Source organism: Muntiacus reevesi, chromosome 4 (assembly GCF_963930625.1).
Source record: "Muntiacus reevesi chromosome 4, mMunRee1.1, whole genome shotgun sequence".
NCBI lineage: Eukaryota > Metazoa > Chordata > Mammalia > Artiodactyla > Cervidae > Muntiacus > Muntiacus reevesi.
This window is the reverse complement of record NC_089252.1, coordinates 79,407,547-79,432,463: the sequence shown is the minus strand read 5'-3', so window position 1 is coordinate 79,432,463 and position 24,917 is coordinate 79,407,547.

The following is a 24,917-nucleotide window of genomic DNA, read 5'->3' as shown; positions in this document are numbered from 1 at the left end:
AATTTTCATTCTGTTCCAAATGAAGCACTCTTAAATGTTCTTTGGTTATCTTCCCAGACTGTAAACTAACAGTCCCTTTCTGTTACTATGTATATATCAATATCATACACAGATTCATTCATTTATTTATTCATTCATTCAGTAAAAATTTGGAAGGTAGGCGCTCACTTTATGGGACTTCACTTTTCTTCTAGGCCCATTCTAAATCCTCCATACAGTTCGTACCAAGACATTTTTCCTCTGGTTCTGTTGCCCCCATTTCAGAGAACTATATGACCCCATTAAATGACCAAATTTTATTTGTATTTTTATGATCTGTTGGTTGAAAACTGTATTATAATAGTTCATTGTGAATTTATTAAACTATTAAAGATGTGTTTATTCTTAACATCATACTAAAATTTTATCTTAACTCTAGCATGCCCAGATCACTCTTATCTTCCAACACATGGAATGAAAAACTTTGCTGTAGAATATGGTTTTCTGAATCAGAGAAAACTGGGTTTTACTCTGACCTCAACCACTAATAAGTGGTGTGAATCTGAATAAGTTAAGTGATTTATTTAAACTTCATTTATTAAGATGATTTCAGGATCAGATGAGGTAATAGAGGCACACTGCCTAAAAAAATGATAGATCTCTTAACCTTCTCTTTCAATGAAAGCAGACAAAAAAGCAAAACTGTAGTGAGGAAACATATGTTGAGACCAAAAATTTGATTACAATGCCAATTGTCTTTACTTTTTAAAGTTCCATAGCAAATGCAGAAAGAGATGCCTCTTATAATTATTGATGTTCTAAGTAAATGAATAGACCATAGGAAGTTAAATATATTGAATAAAGTATGCTGGATATTATTTTAAGTGCTTTGTGCTTCGTGTAGCTTAAGGTATTTGATGTTCACAAAAATCCCTTTTTATCTTCAATAGTAAAGATGAGAAATCTAAGACAAATGGTTTATGTACTTTTCCCAAGGTTCCACATCTTAAAATTCGTAGTGCTTGCTTCCAAACTCAGGTAATATTTTTTAGTAGCTATGTACTTGTTTTCTTGGATACTTATCATGTGGAGGACTCATCTGGCATTTCACTGACTTGTTTTCAAGTACCTTGGGCATTTGAACATTGACAGGCCTTTCTAATTGCCTAGGAGCAGTAGTCCTATCACTAAACACAATTAGATGTATTTAATTTTGCTGATCCATTGCTATACCAAAATATAGAAACTACAATATATCGTGCCAAGGAATGGTTCATCTTTCATCTGCATTAAAGCTGAATAATATTTCCTAAAATCTTGAACTGCGTTACTACGGTGAGGTGTTTTAGTGTTTTTTAAATAGCTACCACTACCAGGAACAGGAAGGTCCCCATGAAAACTTGTGCTGAGGAATTGTGAAGTTAAGAGATACTCCAAAGGTCTTCTTGCCATTCTGAGCTTTAGTAGAAAATTTTACTCAAAAATCATTTACTCATGTATAAGACTATGCTTCTAAGACTGTGCTGGAGACATAAAAATAAAGAAATATGCCTATCTTTAGAAAGCTAAAGATCTAGAAAGAGGATCAGGTAGGTAAACAGATTATAACCTTGCCTTCCTACTGGAAGCATGTGTGAGGAGCCTCTCAACATCCAGGAATCAGACCTGGATCTCCTGCATTACAGCAGATTCTTTACCATCTAAGCTACCAGGGAAGCCCCTAAAGGAAGACAGATATATGAAAATGTTTCAAAAGATGATGGAGTGGACTTCATACAGTGTTACTTAATATATAATGATATATAGCAGATCTAATTAAAAGAAGTTCATTCTTGAGCACAGTCATACTTTTGATTTTATCATTGGTTCAGATATCTATTCTCATGAAAATAATAATGCAGTAATCATGTCTGCTTTGGTTTGTATAGCATGGGTTTGAATGAGCTTCCACCATTAATACCTCTCTTGCCTTGGACAAGTTACTTAATTAGCCCCCACTGAGCCTTTGTAACATCATCTCTAAAAATGGGATAATAAATAAATAAACCTTGTAGACAAAGTCAGTAAATGTTACTTGCAGCTTTTACTATTATTGTTGCTGTTGAGAGTAAAATGATGAGGTGTGAGGTTAACAACAAATTGCGCATTCAAGTTCAAAGTCTATTTTAATAGACAGTAGCAGAGGAAGGAAAAACATTGTGATATTTAAATTAAAGCTTGTATTTGAGAATAATTAGGGCACTTCTCCCACTGACACTGATCATATGAAAGTGAAAAGTGAAAGTGTTATTTACTTTAGTCATGTCTGTCTCTTTGATGCCCCATGGACTGTAACCTGTCAGGTTCCTCTATCCATGGAATTCTCCAGGCAAGAGTACTGGAGTGGGTTGCCAAGGCCTCCTCCAGGGGATCTTCCCAACCCAGGGATCAAACCTGGGTCTCCTACATTGCAAGCAGATTCTTTACCATCTGAGCCACCACGGAAGCCCTAGTGTGGTAACTACTTCAACTGTCTGCAGTATGTACTGTTCACTAGTCAGAATCACCATAGATTCACTGGGGAAGAGGCTCCTTTTTCTGGTGTCTTGTGTCAGTTGGCAATCATGAAATCTTGTTGCTTGGTTTAGGTTGTTTTCCCTCCCTTTTCTATGGTCCAGTCTATCCACATGGGCAGTTAGGGGTCAGTGATTTTTGGCAACATCATTGCTTGTCCTGACAGCTTTGTATTCATTTTAAGTATGCAGATTTGGGGTACTACCTAAATAATTTGCTGGTGCTAGTTTTACCAAACATCACCACCAAAAGAGGAAGGGGAGTGATTCAAATCATTTAGAAATTTGGGGCTAACTATAATGATCAAAATGTGGTTATTAGCATTCTTTAAAATAAAATTGGCAGCTTGAATAATGGACTCAATCAAATTGACCAGATGTTTTGCACTTGGTTAAATGTATTGTAATTAGCCAATCAGTACAAACAACTGATTAAACCTTTTGCTAAAGAATTTCAATTAAACAAACAAATAAACAACAACAAAACTGTATAGGCAAGTTTCTTTGTTTTCTTCTACTTGAAATTGTGAATTTGTGATGGGAAACCACAGATGGACTTTCACCCCTAATTCTTGTGAGGCTCCGAATGATCTAAAACCCAAGACTAACTTTAAGTTTGATTACAAATCAAAGTTTCAAATGGAAAAAGGCTACAGTAATCTGAAAACTTTTTTATTTTTTATTTTATTTTATTGCAGTAAAGTTTATTTATACTGTTGCATTAATTTCTGCTGCACAGCAAAGTGATTCAGTTTTATATATATATATATATATACACACACACACATATATATGCATAATTATATATTCTCTTAATATATAATTTTAAATTTTATATTTTGTATTGCAGTATAGCTGATTAACAATGTTGTAGTACTTTAAGGAGGACAGCAAAGGGACTCAGCCGTACACATACATGTATCCAATATCCCTCAAAATCCTCTCCCATCCCAGGCAGCCACATAACAGTTAGCAGAGTTCCTGTGCTATAGGTAGGACCTTGTTGGTTGAGAATGACTTTGTGTGCATTTTATTGCCTTGTGAACCACAGATATGAAAATAGAGGTATTATATTATAAATTTGTGCAGAATGTTTTACTTTTTAACATATCAGTTCAGTTCAGTTGCTCAGTCATGTCCGACTCTTTGCAACCCCATGAACCACAGCACGCCATGCCTCCCTGTCCACCACCAACTCCCAGAGTCCACCCAAACCCATGTCCATTGAGTCAGTGATGCCATCCAACCATCTCATCCTCTGTCGTTCCCTTCTCCTCCGGCCCTCAATCTTTCCCAGCATCAGGGTCTTTTCAAATGAGTCAGATCTTCACATCAGGTGGCCAAAGTATTGGAGTTTCAACTTCAACATCAGTCCTTCCAATGAATACCCAGGACTGATCTCCTTTAGGATGGACTGGCTGGATCTCCTTGCAGTCCAAGGCACTCTCAAGAGTCTTCTCCAACACCACAGTTCAAAAGCATCAATTCGGTGCTCAGCTTTCATTATAGTCCAACTCTCACATCCATACATGACCACTGGAAAAACCATAGCCTTGACTGGACAGACCTTTGTTGGTAAAGTAATGTCTCTACTTTTTAATATGCTGTCTAGGCTGGTTATAACTTTCCTTCCAAGGAGTAAGCATGGTGACTACAGTCACCATCTGCAGTGATTTTGGAGCCCAGAAAAATAAAGTCTCTCACTGTTTCCACTGTTTCCCCATCTATTTCCCATGAAGTGATGGGACCAGATGCCATCATCTTAATTTTCTGAATGTTGAGCTTTAAGCCAACTTTTTCACTGTCCTCTTTCACTTTCATCAAGAGGCTCTTTAGTTCTTCTTCACTTTCTATTATAAGGGTGGTGTCATCTGCATATCTGAGGTTATTGATATTTCTCCCGGCAGTCTTGATTCCAGCTTGTGCTTCATGCAGCCCAGCGTTTCTCATGATGTACTCTGCATATAAGTTAAATAAGCAGGGTGACAATATACAGCCTTGACATACTCCTTTTCCTATATGGAACCAGTCTGTTGTTCCATGTCCAGTTTTAGTTGTTATTTCCTGACCTGCATACAGGTTTCTCAAGGTCAGGTGGGCTGGTATTCCCATCTTCAGAATTTTCCACAGTTTATTGTGATCCACACAGTTGAAGGCTTTGTTTGTCAATAAAGCAGAAATAGAAATAGATATTTTTCTGAAACTCTCTTGCTTTTTAGATGATCCAGCAGATGTTGGCAATTTGGTCTCTGGTTCCTCTGCCTTTTCAAAAACCGCTTGAACATCTGAAAGTTCACAGTTCACATATTGCTGAAGCCTGGCTTGGAGAATTTTGAGCATTACTTTACTAGCGTGTGAGATGAGCACAATTGTGTGGTAGTTTGAGCATTCTTTGGCATTGCCTTTCTTAGGGATTGGAATGAAATCTGACCTTTTCCAGTCCTGTGGCCACTGCTGAGTTTTCCAAATTTGCTGGCATATTGAGTGCAGGACTTTCACAGCATCATCATTTAGGATTTGAAATAGTTCAACTGGAATTTCATCACATTCTCTAGCTTTGTTCGTAGTGATGCTTCCTAAGACCCACTTGGCTTCTCATTATAGGATGTCTGGCTCTTGGTGAGTGTGAGTGATCACACCATTGTCATTATCTGGGTCATGGAAATATTTTTTATATAGTTATTCTGTATATTCTTGGTATCTCTTCTTAATATCTTATGCTTCTGTTAGATCCATCCCATTTCTGTCCTTTATTGAGCCCATCTTTGCATGAAAAGTTCCCTTTGTATCTCTAATTTTCTTGAAGAGATCTCTAGTCTTTCCCATTCTATTTTTTCCCTCTATTTCTTTGCATTGATCTCTGACAAAGGCTTTCTTATTTCTCCTTGCTATTCTTTGGAACTCTGCATTCAGATGGATATATCCTTCCTTTTCTCTTTTGCTTTTTGCTTCTCTTTTTCTAGAGTTATTTGTAAGGCTCCTCAGACAGCAATTTTGCTCTTTTTCATTTCTTTTTCTAGGGGATGGTCTTGATTCCTGTCTCTTGTACAATGTCATGAACATCCATCCATAGTTCATCAGGCACTCTATCAGATCTAGTCCCTTAAATGTATTTCTCACTTCCACTGTATAGTTATAAGGGATTTGATTTAGGTCATACCTGAATGGTCTAGTTGTTTTCCCCACTTTCTTCAATTTAAGTCTGAATTTGGCAATGAGCAGTTCAGGATCTGAGCCACAGTCAGCTCCCATCCTTGTTTTTGATGACAGTATAGAGCTTCTTCATCTTTGACTGCAAATAATATAATCAATCTGATTTTGGTGTTGACCGTCTGGTGATGTCCATGTGTAGGGTCTTCTCTTGTGTGATCGGAAGAGGGTGTTTGCTATAACCAGTGCATTCTCTTGGCAAAACGCTATTAGCCTTTGCCCTGCTTCATTCTGTACTCCAAAGCCAAATTTGCCTGTTACTCCAGCTGTTTCTTGATTTCCTACTTTTGCATTCCAGTCCCCTATAATGAAAGGGACATCTTTTTGGGGTATTAATTCTAGAAGACCTTGAGGGTCTTCATAGAACCATTCCACTTCAGCTTCTTCAGTGTTACTGGTCTGGGCATAGACTTGGATTACTGTGATACTGAATGGTTTGCCTTGGAAACGAACAGAGATCAGTCTGTAGTTTTTGATATTGTGTCCAAGTACTGCATTTCAGACTTTTTTTTTCACTATGATGGCTATTCCATTTCTTCTAAGGGAGTCCTGCCCACAGTAGTAGATATAGTGGTCATCTGTGTTAAATTCACCTATTCCAGTCCATCTTAGTTTGCTGATTCCTAGAATGTTGATTTTAACATATGATCACATATAATATCCCAGTTCAATCAACATGCTGTAATAATTAATCTACTATAATTGATATAGCCTGGCATCCTACAGTCCAGGAATCATAAGGACTGAGACGTGAATTAGCGACTCAACAACAACAATAATTGATATATTTAGATAATCTCTTGTAATCTTCATAACATCCCTGGATGCCAAGAGAGAGGGATTATGAATGCTTTGGTAGAAATCATAGATTTCTGGCACAAAAATTGAATGATGTGCCCAATGCCATCCAGTTGATAAAGCTGGTAGTAATCCAAGATCCCTCAGTGCTAAACCAATACTTCTTCCCATGGTCAGGTGCATAGCGGTAAATTAGGATAGCATGTTGATCCATTTGGGGACATAATTAGAGAGGACTCCTTTTCCCCAGAATATTTAATATCATAAGTTTATTTATAGGTAGAGTGATTATGTAGTTCAGTAGCTGAAGTCAACCTTGGTATAACATTTGAGTCCCTTGAACTGCAAGAACATCCAGCCAGTCCATCCTAAAGGAGATCAGTCCTGGGTGTTCATTGGAAGGACTGATGTTGAAGCTGAAACTCCAATACTTTGTCCACCTGATGCAAAGAGCTGACTCATTTGAAAAGACCCTGACTCTGGGAAAGATTGACGGCAGGAGGAGAAGGGGACAACAAAGGATGAGATGGTTGGATGGCATCACCGACTCAATGGACATGAGTTTGGGTGAACTCTGGGAGTAGGTGATGGACAGGGAGGCCTGGAGTGCTGCAGTTCATGGGGTCACAGAGAGTCGAACACGACTAAGTGACTGAACTTAACTGAACTGATAACATTTGAATCATCCAGGAATTTTTTAATATCTTCTTTACCTAGTGGGATTCCCTGGTAACTCAGATGGTAAAAAGTCTGCCTGCAATGCAGGAGACCCTGGTTTGATCCCTTGGTTGGGAAGATAACCTGGAGAAGGGAATAGCAACCCACTCCAGTATTCTTGCCTAGAGAATATGGGGAACAGACCATGGAGTCTCAAAGAGTTGTACATGACTCAGCAACTAACACTTACCTAATCTTTGTAGCCTTAGGCCCAATAATAGGAATTCAGATTTCATAGTTTGATATATGTATGCATAAGATACCAGCTCTATTTGAAATGTATTTCTGCCTAATTAGTTAAAAACAAAGCTCCCTAATTCTTGTTAATTATTTATTTAATATACAGGAAATGAAATTAAATGAAAATATAGAATGAGAGTTAATAGACCTCCTGTTAGAATACCAAATATGCTTTATAAAGCTGCCATAATTATGAAGACCAGACTTGAAGTCTGGTTTATTAGAGTTTTCCTCAAGAATATATCTAATTAAGCATGCTCAGAGATATGCTAAAGAAATAAAAGTAATAACACATTGTATGCAAGTGAAAATAAAATCTTCTGGTAGTGGGAGTATATATGGGTTTCGTTTAACTTCTCTTACCCTCTATTTTTCACGTTTATGTAATTGTTGCCTGTTAGTTTTATTATTAAATATTCAATAAAATTTATTTTTATGGAAAAGACAGCCCTGGACTGACCACTTTGTAGCTTAGACATAATTGTGACGCCATGCAGCATTTACTTATTCCTGTTTAGATGTCTTGGTACTAGAACTAACTGCTCACTTTGCCAGAAATATTTCTTAATACCCCCATTAAATCAGGTCTCATCTTGTTTTTTGAAATCATTCTCATGAGCCATCACTGGTCACTCTATAGTTTTCCAATTTCTGTCATATCATCACATATCATGTATATCTCATAATTATAATCACTACCTGATATTTATGTTTATACATTAGATTTTTGCCTGATAGAATTTACATATCACAATAAGATTGTGTACAATTTTATTTATTACCACATTTGCAATGTATACGACAGGTTGAAATGTTTGGATGGCATAACTGACTCAGTGGACGCAAGTTTGAGCAAACTCTGGAAGATAATGAAGGACAGGGAAGCCTGGGGTGCTGCAGTTCATAGGTTTGCAGAGTCGGACATAACTAAGCGACTGAACAATGAACAAGGACAATGCATACGGCAGTGCATTGTGCAAAGTGCTTTCTGAAGAACTGTCAGAATGAACTCAGTGAGTGACCGGATTAATTGGGCTAAAAGGGTAATCTCATAGGCTGTATCCCCTATCCAAATCCCAAATCTGTACTCAAAGATGATTAGGTTATTTCAGTGGACACCTCCATCCACAGAGTGGTATCTTATTGTCTTGTATCATCTGATTCCCCTCTCTGTGGTAGTGAGGGCTTTACTGGTTTCGTTTTTTTCTAGGAGACACTGACCATACCAAGAAGGCATTTGAGTTGTAATCCATTTTACCTGGGAAAAAATGGAGCATTTCATAGTTTATAAAGTTGTTGCATTGAAACTGGTGAATGGGAGATAAAAGCCTGCAGACTAGTCTGTGAGCTAACTCAGTCCAATGGAGCATGTTTAGTGTGACCACCAGGGATTTTTCTCAAACTCAGTTCACAAGAAGGAAAATATGCAAAGCAGCCAATTTTCCACTTCAGGTCCCCCAACAAAACCTTTCAGAACTGACAGCTTATACTTTATTAAACAGAATATAAATTAATAAACACACACACACAATCTTGTGATTAATTGTATTTACTAGCATTTCAGGGTCAGATAAGAGAAAATGTCTCTGTGAGAAAACCTCTTGATTCTTCTTTCTCCTACAGCAATTTTTATATGTCTGCTTACTTTTACAATCATTAAAGAATGTTAATGCATTTTTAAACTCAAGAAATATGTATTGAAAACCTGCTGTGAGCCAGAAACTATTCCAGATGCTGGGGATACTGCACTGAAGAAAAGGAATGAAAAATCCAATGTGATGGAATCTACATTCTAGTGGGTGAAAGGAGGCAAATATATAATAAAAATGAAGTATATCAGGTGGGATTAAATATTAGGGAGAAAAATAAAGCAGAGATGGGGTTATAAATTGTCAGCACAGGATAGGCCTGCAGAATAAATGCAATGACCCTGCGGTTGAACCATTCCTGGATGCTCAAACCAAGAGCAGAACAGCTGAAACAGACGGAGCAGGGAGGAGAGTAGTCAGAGGTTATTCACAGAGGCACTGGAAATCAGATCATAAAGAAATTCACAGGCCAATGTAAAGACTCAGCTTCTGAGATAAGAAAGTATGAAAGGAAGAAGATCAGGTGAATCAAAAATTTTTACCTGACAGGAATTTCCATTGCCTGGAATGGGGCATATTGTCTGGGGGACCATGTTTTGGGGGAAGACAGATGTCAGGAATTGGATTTTGGACATACAATTTTTTTAGAAGATTGCAAATATTTGGCTGTATGAGTGTGGAAATCAGAGGAGAATATGGTAATCATGGGACAGAGTTGGTACTGAAAGCCATGGGCCTGGGTGAGATGACCAAGAGAAAGTGGAGAGCCCCATGAAGTAAGCCCAAGTAAGCTTTACCTTTAAGTAAAGCTTAAAGGTTGGGGGAGGAAGAACAGCCTTTAGTAACGTGGGGAGAAAATCAGCAAAAAGTACAATGTCCTAGAAACCTACTAAAGAAGGAGTTATGAGAATAAGGGATTCACTCTCAGTGTTGCTAGTAGATTAGGTATGAAAAAAAAATGCTGAATATAGACTGTTGAATTTAGCAGGATGGAGGTTCGTAGTAAACCTGATGAGAAATTTTATTTGAGTGATGGAAGTAATGGTCTAATTGCAGTGAGTTCAGGAAAGAATGTAGAGGTAGTGACAACTCTTTTGAGAAACTCTTCTACAAAGGAGAACTAAAAAGTGAATGAAAAGCTTAAAGAAAATGTGGGCATCAAAGGAAGAAATTCTGAAGATGGAAGAATTCACAGCATGTTTGTATGCTAATGTGAGTGATCCAGTAGAGAGGGGAAAATGGATGGATAATTTAGTAAAGAACATGAAAATTGCTAGAGTGACACTCTTGAGTGGATGAGAAGAAAGATCTAAGGTAGAGATGAACATGAATATTTATCTCTAGTAACAAAATGAAAACTGTCAATTAGAATTGAAATTATTGATTATTTTGACCTAGACACTAGTGGAGAGAAAGAACAGTGGTGGTGTCATGGATCTTCCAAGCATGCTGCTTTTTTTTCTAAATAAAATCAAAAATAAGAGCTTCAGCTGGAAGTGAGGATCAGAGGGGTACTGTTGAAAAGTTGAGAAGAAGGAGAAGATTTTAAGTTTTCTCCTAGAAGAACTAGAGAGTGAATGGAGGAGAGAAGAGATTGGCACACTTTTTCTATGAAGGACCAGATAGTAAAGACTTTAGCTTTGGGCTATTTGGACTCTGTCACAATTTCTCAGTTCTGACTTACAGGGAAAGCAGCCATAGACAATAAGAAAGTGAAGTCGCTCAGTCGTATCTGACTCTTTGCGACCCGGTGGACTATAGTCCGCCAGGCTCCACTGTCCATGGGATTCTCCAGGCAAGAATACTGGAGTGGGTTGCCATTTCCTTCTCCAGGGCCATAGACAATACACAAGCACAAACTACGGGTATGGCTGTGCTCCCCCATACAACATTATTTGTAAAATCAGACGTTAGTCTGGATTTGGCTATTGGGGTCATAGTGTGCTTACTAAAAACAAAAGAAAACAACACTAAGAGACCGTTTTAGATGAGTGAGTCAAGAGAAGTAACGCCATTTAATACACTGTATGTATTTTTTCAACTGATTTTTCTGTGCGAATACATGGAAAATGTGGCTTAACCAAGGTTGAGATTTTGCCAGAAAAGAGTAACCAATAGAAGGAGGTATACAAAGAAATCATAATAATTAGTAGTGGAATCTAACTATGCTCATTAAAGAAGAGGAAAGGGTAGGAGCAGGGTGAAAGCGTAAAACATTGGCGGGCTCAAAGGACTGTGGTTGTAGTTGCAGAAATGTTGGAGTAGGCATGTTAAAGGGAGTAAATTTAAAAAGGTAGGAAACATCCTCCAGAATAAAATAAATGGTGTTTATATAACATGATGGAGGTGTTGGCGAATCCTATGGTGGTAATCATTTTGCAACATATAAGTTTATTAAATCAACACATTGTGCATTTTAAACTTACACAATAATGTATGTCAATTACATCTCAATTAAATTGGAAAAAATAAGAAAGGATAGATGTCATTTGGTGAATGGGGTGGTTACATTGATATTACTGAGGGAATGCAGTTATTAGTAATAGCAAGGCCAAGAAACAGTGAGAGAGGATCTCTGAGGGAAGAACAGGATCTCTGGAGTAAAGAAGGTGAAGGAGTTGAGAATCCAGGGAATAAGAAGAATTATTCACAGGTATATGTAACTCACAAAGAAGTGGGAGGGTAACTTTAGAGAATGACATTATGGGAAGTGTAAACTTCCAAGAAATAACATTATAGAATGACTAAGAAAAGGCTGGTGATAGGTGGTGAGGTTTGATGGATGAAGCCTCAGTCTGTTTTCTTGTCCTGTTTTCAGGACAAAGGGAGGGAGACATCTGAAAGTAGCAATGAGGAGCAAAGAAGGCCCTCCTCCATACCTGCGGGTATGAACAAGGCCACAAAGGAAAAAAAAAGAAATCCACCAACTGTAGGGAACTGTAGGAAAGCAGTGTCCTTGTAGGAGAATCAGGTCGCAGGGAAAGAAGGTGAAGTGAATGATCATAAGAGAGGTTGAGAATAGGAAGTTTTGTTTGACTCTGACCCTCAGTTCCCACACATAGTAGATAAAGGTTTGGAGGGGTAGAGACAGCAGGAGAAGGCCACAGAAACGTGGATGCATAGAGACAGATTTGAAATGAAACTGTGGGATTATGTGAGATTCCTAGTGACTGATCAAAACAAGAATAAAAGGTATGATGGAATTAGTCCTGATGCATAAGAGTGGTGTGGTAGCACTTGCTGAAGAGGAAGGGGGACATGGTGGTATTGCCCAGAAAGACCAAAACAAGGGCAGGGCTATGTTCCCCAGTCTTGTCCAGCACTTGGTCCCTAGTTCTGGCATGAAGTTTTGTGTCATAGAATTTTTGCCTTCTGGCCAAGACCTTCGAGAGAGTTTACAATGTGACACATTATATCCTTTATTCCTCGGAGGGATCTAATGCATCAAAGCCATCCCCTCCTCCCAGACCACGACTGGTTTCCCTTGCACTTTCTGGTTAACTCTTGGCCATGACTTGGCTGTCCCCATGGAATTGTTGGCTTTTCTTGTTTTTGATAGGCAGATAATCTTCAAGTTGAAATACAGTTTTGAAAGCTATTTTTTTCAAGAATGAGGATTGTGCTGAGCTGCTTTTTTGTCCTGTGCCTTTATCTTCAAAAGCTTTGTAGAGTTTGTCCTGTTTCACTTTCAAAACATAAGAAAAGCATCAGTTTCTGCCCTTCAGGTTGTTCAAAGGTGAGAATACTTTTTATAATAAACAGTGTAGTTGAATGATAATGCTTATTGGGGCAAAATATTTCTCAAGAGGGGAAAATGAACTCACAATATAAAAAATAACCTTTTGTGGGTATAGAGCTAGGGTGACTGTGTCATTTGTCATCCAACCTAGGACACTTTTGAGCATGAAAGGGGATGATATGAATAATTAATCCGGGACAGCAGGCACTATATTGGTATTGTACTAAGCTCCTTTAACAAAAAACATCCCAAAATATAGAAGCTTAAGTAACATAGCAGTTTCTTTCTCTGACATAATGATCCAGAGTAAGAGTTTGAAGGATGGAGAGTGGCCCTGTTTTTTTTTTTTTTTTTTTTTTTATCTCCATGATTCTAAGGACTGATCCATCTGCAACAATTTTGCAAAGAGAAGGAGGAGAAAGGAAAGAGTGGCTGGGAGATAATCAGAAGCTGTTTAGGAACTTAACTCAAAAACTGCACACATCACTCACCCATGTGGAGTGACCATTGGACAGAAGGAAGCCATGTGGCCACACTTAGCTGCAAAGAAGCTGCTCTCCCGCTGGTGGACTGTGAAGAGAAGATATTGTTTGAGATATGGTTTCACCTACCTATAACAGATCAATTTACACATTGACGAGGAAAATTTTGGTGCTTCCCAGATGGTGCTAGTGGTAAAGAGACATGGGTTCGGTCCCTTGATTGGGAAGATCCCCTGGAGGAGGGCATAGCAATCCACTACAGTATTCTTACCTGGGAAATCCCATGGACAGAGGAGTCTTGCAGCTCCTGTCCAGACCTATATATACTGTAGAAAAGTTTTGGTGTTGTCCATGTAGTACCTGTGGTAGAATGTACTAATCAGTTATCTAGCCAACAAGCATATGGGTAGCTAAGGTAAAAATACTAAGGACTATCATGTACATACTTGATAGATGTATATTTGCACATACATAAAAATGATGTCACATATGCATTGAAATTTAAAATTAGTAGAATCTTTACACCTATTTTTGCTCACTAGAAAATCAGAAGAACACATGGAACTTTAAATTATTCTCATTTCACTGGTGAAGATGTTGGCAATTGAAAAAATTACCTAAAATCAACCTACCTAGAGCTACATGAGAGCATCATATCCAATAAAACCTCTTTTCTCCATATTTCAAATTAAAGTTTACCATAATTGATGGATTTATTTTTTCTTCTTGGATAATAGAAATAAAATCACAGACACTAGGATTCTAAGGACAGATGAGAATTGAGAGATCACTTGGTCGGCTATCCTCATTTTATTTTTTAGGAAACGAAGGCATAGACATGTTGAAACCTGACCAAAGTTTTTGAGCTAATTAATACTAGAAGCAGGGTAGAAATCTATCACACAAGAGTTCCTAATCCTTTTGCCTATTTAATTCTTTCTGTAGTGCAAGCTTTGAGTGGCAATATCATAGTGACTTCTGAATGGCTGACTCTAACTGTTGTTTTGTTTTGTACCTATGGCTTCTCCAACTGGCTTCATTGAAGAGACCAACAGGTGCATATAGCATTACAAAAGAAAGAAAATGCCTTACACAGTGTTTTTCAGAATTAAGTAGCATACTTATTTCAACACTTTAAAAATCAAGTTATAGTGCCTGTTCTTAACTTGAGCTTTCTACCATGAACTTTCCAGTGGGGAGAAATGTCTCAATGTATGTTTTATATGTTTTAAAGTATGGGGATACCTTATTTTATTGTACTTTGCTTTACTGTATTTCATAGAAACTTCATTTCTTACAAACTGAAGGGTTGTGACAACACTGTGTTAAGCACATTTATTGGTGTCATTTTTTCAACAGCATTTGCTCATATCATGTCTCTGTGTCGTGTGTTGCTAATTCTCACAGTATTTAAAACTTCATTATTGTATTTTTGTGGTGGTCTGTGATCAGTGACATCTCTTAAAAATTTTATATTTTTTAAATTGGCGTAAAATTGCTTTACCATGTTTTGTTAGTTTCTGCTACACAACAAGAATCAGCCACATGTATACATATATCCCCTTCCTTTTAAGCCTCCGTCCCACCCCCAGCCCCCGTCCTCCCCTCTGAGATTATCACAGAGCGTCGCGCTGAACAACCTGCGCTGTGCGGCAGCTTCCCACCAGCTGTCTGTTTACACACGGTGGCATATGCATGTCAGTCCTAACCTCACAGCTTGTCCCACCGTCTCCTTCCCCTTGTGTCCACAAGTTCACTCTCTACATTGCTCTCATGACTCACTGAGGGCTCAGATGATGGTTGATATTTTTTAGCAATAAACTATTTTTAATTAAGGTTTGTACATATATTAATAGACATAATGCTATTACACACTTAATAGACTACTGTATAGTGTAAATATAAACTTTACATTCACTGGGAAACTTAAAAATCTGTGTGACCCACTTTATTGCAATATTCACTTTATTTATGGTGGTCTGTAACTGAACCTATGTTATCTCCAAGATATGCTGGTGAGTGGCATGCGCGTGCGCACACACACACACACACACACACACACACACACACAAATGTTTTTGAACTGTATATAAGTTTTCTTTCTGGTTTTGTGTCATTTATTTCTGAAATGGGTTGTTTAAAGGTGCCATTTAAACCTTCATATAGTACAAGCCAATCATAACGTTGTACTTTCCCAGAAAGTTCACACAGGAAACCAGCAAGTGCCCCTTAAGAAAAAGTGCTATTCAGAGACCCAAGAATAGCATGACCACTTGCCAAAATAATGCTGAGATTAATCTCAGGAAGGAGTGAAAATTACTTAATGTTTGTGGCAGTGAGAAGTCTCTGCCCTCAAGTGGAGTCCAGGTCTCTACCATCAAAGCTAAGATGCACACTGAGAGTGAAATGAGAGTATCTCCTCAAGGTTTGTGAAGATCATTTCTACCCAAGTGGAGTGTAAGCAGAAGGGCTTCCAGGAAAATCTACCGCAATTGGCTTTGACACCAGGTTCCTCTGCTTTTTGTGGGAAAGAGGCTCAGACAAGTGAAAGATTTTCAGCCTTTCTGAAAGAGAGGAAAGCTACATTTCCTTTTAAAGAATAGTTCAAGAAGGTGAGAGCGGGAGAAATTTTAAAAAATAGACCTAAATGACAAAAATCACATTGTTAGATAAAAGCAGTAGAATGGAGACAGTCTGAAATCTAGATACAGGGGAAATGAAAAGCAGGTCAAAATTAAGTGCTTAAATGTTAAAGAAACTGAGCAAAGCCTAAACATACTGTGAATGGTGAAATTGTACTTGCTTCTTATTTTTCTTTTATTGGGAGCTTATCTGTATTTTTCTAGATTTTCTACATGTAAATGAATATTTCTGTAATATAAAATACAATAAAATGTATTATATACGCAGACTTCCCAGGTAGCACTAGTGGTAAAGAGCTACGCCTGCTTATGCAGGAGACATATGAGACATGGGTTTGATCCCTGGGTCAGGAAGATCCCCTGGAGGAAATGGCAACCCACTTCAGTATTCTTGCCTGGACAAAGGAGACTGACAGGCTACCGTCCATAGGGTGGCAAAGAGTCTGACACGACTGAAGTGACTAAGCATGCACGCGTGTATTATATACAAAGGGACAGAATATGCTATAGAACATAAGAATTTTCACTGAGATTCAAAGTCTCACTAACATGAGAAGTTCTTTCAGTGATTATACATTTTAAATCCAAAATTAAGATGTGTGGTTTAAAATACGTTCACACAATTTTTCCTAATTTGTCATGTGTTTATTTGACAGAGCCTCAGATGTTATACAAATTAAATCTAATTTGCTTCTATATTCAGGGAATTGCATCTGTCCTGAAAAATTTGGTGCAAATGGTGACTATATAAGCAGTCTTCGTTTAGCTTACTGATTTCAATGAATGTTAAATTTATGGTCTAATAACACTGAATATATGTGGTAGACAATAAGAAATATTCTATTAGGATGAAAATATTAAGAAGGCTAGAAAAGTTTAGGACCTTGCTGAAAAGATAATACAATGCACATTTCAAAGTATCGTTAATGGACACCTCAGTAGTTTAAAAATGCATTACTATTGTATTTCAAAGATACTGATATTTTAGCCCATATTTTTTATTTTTCTCCAACTTTATTAAGATATAATTGACATGCATTGCTCTATTACGTTAAGGTATACTGGATAATGGTTTGACTTGTATTGTGAAATGATTACCACTATAAATTTAGTTAGCATTCATCATTTCATAAAGTACATCTCATGAAGAAAAGTTAAAAAAAAAAAAAGAAAAAAATTGTGATGAGAAATCTTAGGATTTACTCTGTTAGCAGCTTTCATTTATATCATACAACAAAGTTATCTGTATTCACCATGCTGTATATTATACTCCTAGTACTTATTTATCTTATAACTGGAAGTTTGTACCTTTTGGCCATCTTCCTCCATTTTCCACCACCCCAAACTCTGCCTCTGGTAACCAGAAATCTGTTTCACTTTTATATAATTTTGTTTATTTGCTTTCCACATTCAGGTGAGATTATACAATCTTTGTCTTTGTCTTATTTCACTTAGCATAATGTCTATAACATCTATTCATGTTGTCACAGGTGGCAGAATTTCCTTCTGTTTATGACTGAATAGCATTCCATTGTGTGTATATAGCCATAGCATCTTTTTTCCACTTATCTGTCCATGGACACTAAGGAGGTTTCCACATCTTGGCTTTAGTAAATAATGCTGCTATGTACATGGGGGTTCAGATATTTTTTAAAATAATGTTTTAATTTCTTTAACATATTCACAAAAGTGGAATTGTTGGATCATATGATAGTTCTGTTTGAAGTTTTTGAGGAACCTCTATACTGTTTTCTTCAGTGGCTACAAGTATACAATCTCATCAACAGTGTATGAGGGTTCCCTTTTCCCTACATCCTTGCAAACACTTGTTATTTCTTATCTTTTATTATAATAGCCATTCTAATAGTTGTGACATGACATCTCATTGTGGTTTTGATTTACATTCCCTAATGACTAGTGATATTAAACATATTTTCATGTACCTGCTGGACTTTTGTATATCTTTTCTGAAGAAACTTCTCTTCAGGTCTTTTGCTAATTTTTAAATTGGATTGTTTTGGGATTTTTTTGTTTTGTTTTGTTTTATGCTGTTGAATTGTATGAGTTCATTATTTATTTTGGATATAATATCAGATATATGGTTTGAAAATACTTTTTCCCATTCTATAGGCTGTCTTTTTGCTTTGCTCATTCTTTCTCTTGCTATACGGAAACTTTTCAGTATAATGTAATCCCACTTGCTTATTTATATTTTGTTTGTGCTTTAGATGTCATATCCAAAAAAACTTTGCCAAAACCCATGTCAAATAGGTATTTTCGTATGTTTTATTCTGTAAGAGTTTCATGTCTTACATATTAGTTGTTAATGTATTTTGAATTAAGTTTTATGAATGGTATAATAGGGGTCTAGTTTCATTCTTTTACATGTGAATATCCAATTTTCCCAACACCATCTATTGCAGTGGTTGTCTTTTATCCACTGAGTACTTTTAGAACCCTTGTCAAATATTGGTTGACTTAGGCTTATTTCTAGGCTCTAAACACTCTTACATTTTGTGTCTATTTTAGGGTCAGTACCCTACTCTTTTGCTTACTGTACCTTTATCATAATAAAGATATGCTGTTGAAACAAGGAACTATATGTGCTGTTGAAACAAGGAACTATAATGCCTCCCAGTTTGCTCTTTCTCAAGATTGTTTTGACTATTTGGTGTCATATATATGTATTTCATATATATTTTATTTATTTTTCCCATTTATTTTTATTATTTGGACGCTAATTACTTTACAGTATTGTAGTGGTTTTTGCCATACCTTGACATGAATCAGCCATGGATTTACATGTATTCCCCATCCCGATCCCCCCTCCCACCTCCCTCTCCATCCCATCCCTCTGGGTCTTTATTTTGAAACCAATTTTTATTGGAATATAGTTGCTTTACAATGTTATATTAGTTTCTGTTGAACAGGAAAATGAATCACCCATACATATACATATATGCCCTCCGTTTTGGACTTCCTTCTCATTCCGGTCACCATTGTGCATTAAGTAGAGTTCCCTGTATTGTAGAGCATGTTCTCATTTTTTAGGGGGCTTCCCTGGTGGCTTAGATGGTAAAGAAACTGCCTGCAATGCAGAAGACCTGGGTTCAGTCCCTGGGTTGGGAAGATCCCCTGGAGAAGGGAATGGCTATCCAATCCAGCATTCTTACCTGGATAATTCCTTGGACAGAGAAGCCTGACAGGTCCATGGGGTTGCAAAGTTCTCATTACTTATTTATTTTATACACATTATCAATTATATATATATATATATCCCAATCTCCCATTTCTTCCCATCCCCCTCATCCCCTTTTGGCATCCAGGTATTCATTCTCTACATCTGTGTCTCTGTTTCTGCTTTGCAAGTAAGATCATCTATACCATTTTTCTAGATTTCACATATATGTGTTAATATATTGATACAGTATTTGCTTTTCTCCTTCTGACTTACCTCACTCTGTATGACACTATCTGGGTACATCCACATCTCTTCAAATGACTCAGTTTCATTCCTTTTATGGTTGAGCAATGGAGAAGGCACTGGAGACCCACTCCAATACTCTTACCTGGAAAATCCCATGGACGGAGGAGCCTGATAGGCTACAGTCCATGGGGTCGCTAAGAGTCGGACACGGCTGAGGGACTTCACTTTCACTTTTCACTTTCATGCATTGGAGAAGGAAATGGCAACCCACTCCAGTGCTCTTGCCTGGAGAATCCCAGGGACGGGGGAACCTGGTGGGCTGCCGTCTGTGGGGCTGCACAGAATCGGACACGACTGACGCAACTTAGCAGCAGCAGCAGCAGCAATATTCTATTATATATCGGTGCCACATCTTCTCTCATCCATTCCTCTGTTGATGAAAGACTTATGTTGCCAGTTTGGTGATATCATTCCTGTGCTGTAAACTTTATTTAAAAAGCTAAAATATAGTCTTTAGGAGAAATTTCACAGTTTGTGACACTTTTTAGTGCCTATTAAATAATTAGGGCTTCCTTGGTGGCTCAGACAGTAAAGAATCCGCCTGCAATGCAGGAGACCTGGGTTCAATCCCTGGGTTGGGAAGATCCCCTGGAGAAGGACAGGGCAGCTAACTCCAGTATTCTTGCCTGGAGAATTCCCATGAACAGAGCAGCCTGGCGGGCTATAGTTCATGAGATCGTAGAGTTGGACATGATTCAGTGACTAAGTACAGAACATTAAATAATTAAAATTTACAGAAATTTTTATTGGAATTTATACATCCAAATGACTACCCGAACTAAACAGGACAGATGTACGATTTTTATATCAACATGTCCATTCATGCAGCTCTTTTATGTATGTATTTTTGGCTGTGTTGGGTCTCTGTTGGCTAACAGGCTTCTCTCTAGTTGTGGTGAGCAAGGGCTGCTCTCTATTGGCAGTGTATGGGCTCCTCATTGTGGTGGCTTCTCTTGTTGCAGAGCGTAGGCTCCAGACCACACAGGCTTCAGTAGCCGTGGCACGTGGGCACAGTAGATGAAGCTCCAGGGCGCTAGATCACAGTTTTAATAGTTGTGGTGCATGGGCTTTGTTGCTCCGCTGCCTGTGGGATCTTCTTGGACCAGGCATCGAACCCGTGTCTCCTGCATTAGCAGGTGTATTCTTCATCACTGAGCCACCAGAGAAGCCCACAGTTCAATTTTATACTGACAGAAGCAACTAATATCCATTATTTCTTTGGAATAAAAATGATTTTTATTGGGTTTACTCATGATTTTTAAATGAATGTATTCCCTTCATTCTCTGAGGACTCAGCTACTACCTTGCCTTGCAAAAGGACATTATTAAGTCATCACAAAATACCTTGTTGTTTGAATAGCTTCAGGGAGTTGAATCTTTTATTCACCCCCTCAAGCACAAGAACTGACTTTATTTGCTTTTTTATTGAATACTAATATTGTTATGATATTCAAACTTTGTGACTGTGCAAAACTTAAGCAGTTGTAAAAGCCATTCAAATGATGTTTACTATGTTCTAAATCTCTTAGCTCACTTCCCCTTCCCTCCCCAATATGGAATATGAAACAAGTAGATGAAGTTGGCAATGTGAAGGTCATAATCTAGAGAATATGAAGAATAAGAATCATGAAGATGCAAAACATGTTATTTTTTGAAAACCTTAAAATATAATCATCCAAAGGATATATTTCTTAAAATGACAGTGTTTAATATTTTTTTGTCAAAGTATGTTGCTGTTGTTTTAGTCACTAAGTTGTGTCTGACTCTTTTTTTTCAACCCCATGAACTGTAGACCTCCAGGCTCCTTTGTCCATGGAATTTTCTAGGCAAGAATAGTGGAGTGGGTTGCCATTTCCTTTCTAAGGGATCTTCTTGACCCAGAGATCAAACCCAGGTCTCCTATATCGGCAGGCAGATTCTTTACCGTTGAGCCATCTGGGAAGCCCATTAAAGTAGAGTTGATTTATAGTATATTAATTTCAGCTTTACAGCATAGTGGTTCAGTATTTTTTATTGGTTATACTGCATTAAAAGTTATTTCAATATGTGCTTATCTTTATTGATTACCTATTTTATACATAGTAGTTTGTATCTCTTAATTCCATACCCCTGAAGTGTCCCCCACCCTTTCCTCTTGCCATTGGTAATCAAAAATTTGTTTTCTATAATATGAGTCTGTTTCTGTTTTGTATATACATTCATTTGTAATATTTTTTTACATTTCACACATAATTAATTTTACACAGTACTTATCTTTGTCTCACCTGTTTCACTCAGCATATTATTCTCTCAGTTCACCCACATTGCTGCAAATGGCAGAATTTCATTCATTTTCTTGGTTAGTTGATATTCCAATATACATGTGTATATATAAACATATATTAATATGTATACATATACATATGTATGTATACACATAGCACATCTTCTTTACCCATTTGTCTGTTGATGGGCCCTTTGGTTGCTTCCATATCTTCACTATTGTAAACAGTGCTCACAGTGTTTAATATTAACAAAATAGATAGTTTTAAGAGCTCATAATAAAATGAGTATTACAAATTTCTATTTATTATAATGGTGATAATATAAGCAAATTGTTCATGATGATATTGACATCACAGTAAAGGCTTAGAATCAGGAAAGAACTGAAAGGACATTTAATTAGTTGATTATATTGTATTCTTCATCTAAATTCATCTAGAGAGAAACTAACATGAAGGATTTTTAATTGGATATATATGATCTTGAAATCTGACTACAAAAAATAACTGGAAGCATTGAGTTGTAACTAACTTTTAAGCCCGTGTACTTGTTCTTCCTACAGTTTGACTGGTATTTAGAAATTTTATCTGTTCAAGATAATTTTATTTAATTGAAAGTAGTTTCTCTCACATGACAAGACAGACAATATTCTCAAGTAAGGCATCAGTACCTGCTTAATTATCAAGTAGGGTATTGGTTCAAAATTGGCAAAGGAGTGCGTCAAGACTGTATTTTGTTACCCTGCTTATTTAGCTTCTCTGCAGAGTATATCATGTGAAATGCCACGCTGGATGAAGCACAAGCAGAATGAAGATTGTCAGGAGAAATATCAATAACCTCAGATATGCAGATGATACCACCCTTATGACAGAAAGCAAAGAGGAACTAAAGAGCCTCTTGATGAAAGTGAAAGAGAAGAGTGAGAAAGGCTGGCTTAAAAATCAGCATTCACAAAATGGAGATCATTGCATCCGGTCCCATTACTTCATGACAAATAGATGGGGCAACAATGAAAACAATGAGAGACTTTATTTTCTTGGGCTCCAAAATCACTGCAGATGGTGACTACAGCCATGAAATTAAAAGATACTTGCTCCTTGGAAGAAAAGCTATGATCAACCTGGATAGCGTGTTAAAAATCAGAGATTATCACTTTGCCGACAAAGGTCCGTCTAGTCAAAGCTATGACTTTTCCATTGGTCATGTATGGATGTGAGAGTTGGACCATAAAGAAAGCTGAGCACTGAAGCATTGATGCTTTTGAACTGAGGTGTTGGAGAAGACTCTTGAGAGTCCCTTAGACTGCAAGGAGATCAGTCCTGGGTGTTCATTGGAAGGGCTGATGCTGAAGCTGAAACTCCAATACTTTGACCACCTGATGCGAAGAGTTGACTCATTGGAAAAGACCCTGATGCTGGGAGGGATTGAAGATAGAAGGAGAAGGGGATGATAATGGATGAGATGGCTGGATGGCATCACTCACTCAATGGTAATGAATTTGAGCAAACTCCAGGAGATGGTGAAGGACAGGGAGCCTAGTGTGCTGCAGACCATAGGGTCACTAAAAGTCAGACACGACTGAGCGACTGAACAACAACAAATTTGTTCCTGCCCTCCTCCATCTTTCTCGATAGATGGATAGGTGAAATAGATACACACTCATACCCATGTTCTTGAACTGTAAAGAAAATGTTATCATTAAAAGGGGAGTATTTTCATTTTGTTATTTTGTCATCCTCAACTATCAGCAGAATTGTCAAGATGCACTAAGGATCTTTTATTATTAGCATAAGCATAGACAATTGAAAACTTTAATATGTAAATATTTTAAATCCTTTAATTGAAATAAAGGCTTCCCCTGTGGCTCAGTGGTAAATATTCCACCTGCAGTGCTGGAGACACAGGTTTGATCCTCGAGTTGGGGAGATCCCCTCAAGAAAGAAGTGGCACCTGCTCCAGTATTCTAGCCTGAGTAATATCATGGGCATAGGAGCCTGGCAGGCTACAGTCCATGGGGTTGCAAAGAATCGGACATGACTTAGCAACTAAGCTACCACCACCACCACATTCAAAATAAAAGAGTATGCTTTTATTTTTAAAAATAACAATCTAAAAAATATTGATCAGGTATATTGTTTATTTTTGTTTATTTTCACCTAGAGTTTTTTTCAATTCACCAGAGTAATATTAGAGTATATCTTCAAGGAAATCCTTTTTATTTTTCTCTTCATCTTATTTTTCTTCTACAGTAAATAATATGATGTCATCACAAGATACACTCTATCACAGTAGAGAGATAAAAATCTTCATTTATGTCTTCTTTGACCTTAATATAAATTACACTATATTAATGATTAGGATAGAGCATTTTATAATATATAATTAGCATGAAATATAACACATTATTACTGGTTAGTCAGCTCCGTTATATACAAAGCATGTGTTACCCTTGAATAATAGCCAGTTGTAGAAAAACCTTATATTTAGTTTGAAAAAATCTGAAAAAGTAATAAAATAATAAGAGTAATAAAACATATATAGTTAAATAATAAAAATAATTATTTTAAATTCATATGTGTATGTTGAGTTCTTTGTTTATATTCCCAATTGGAAACAGCTTTCACCTGAAAATTTTCTATTTAATACTTAGTATTTTTTTATGTGTTGAATTATTTTTATATACCACAAGACATTAAATATAGATGACTCACAAAAATAAAACAGTAAATGCTTGTAAAGTCATAAATATGTTATTGCCTGAAACGTTTGTACAATATGATCTGCATCAGTGAACTGTCATGTTTGAAATCATTAACCAATTGAGCTATTACTCAGCCGCTAAGCACAACTTATGGAGTGTCCGTCTGTCTATCATTGCCTACTGGCCTTGGGACTAAGCAACCAGAGTTGAAACACACCAAGGGAGAAGTGGGAATATTAAGCCATGCTTTCCAAAAGACACAAACTTAATTGAACTTAGCTAACAAGAGCTTCCGTTGATTTATTTTTGTCATGTTCATAGGTGCACTTTAAAAGCCATATTGACTTTTCTGTTTTTTTTAGTGTAACATTCTATAGGATGTTTATTGTCATTTTTCCCTAAGCTTATGTCTTTTTTTCCACTTTCAGTTTGAATTTAAGTAGATAGTTCTAGAACTCAACTTCATCCTTCACTTTTTTAGCCTCTTTCACCTTTCTTGAATGATTTGTACAGTGCCTA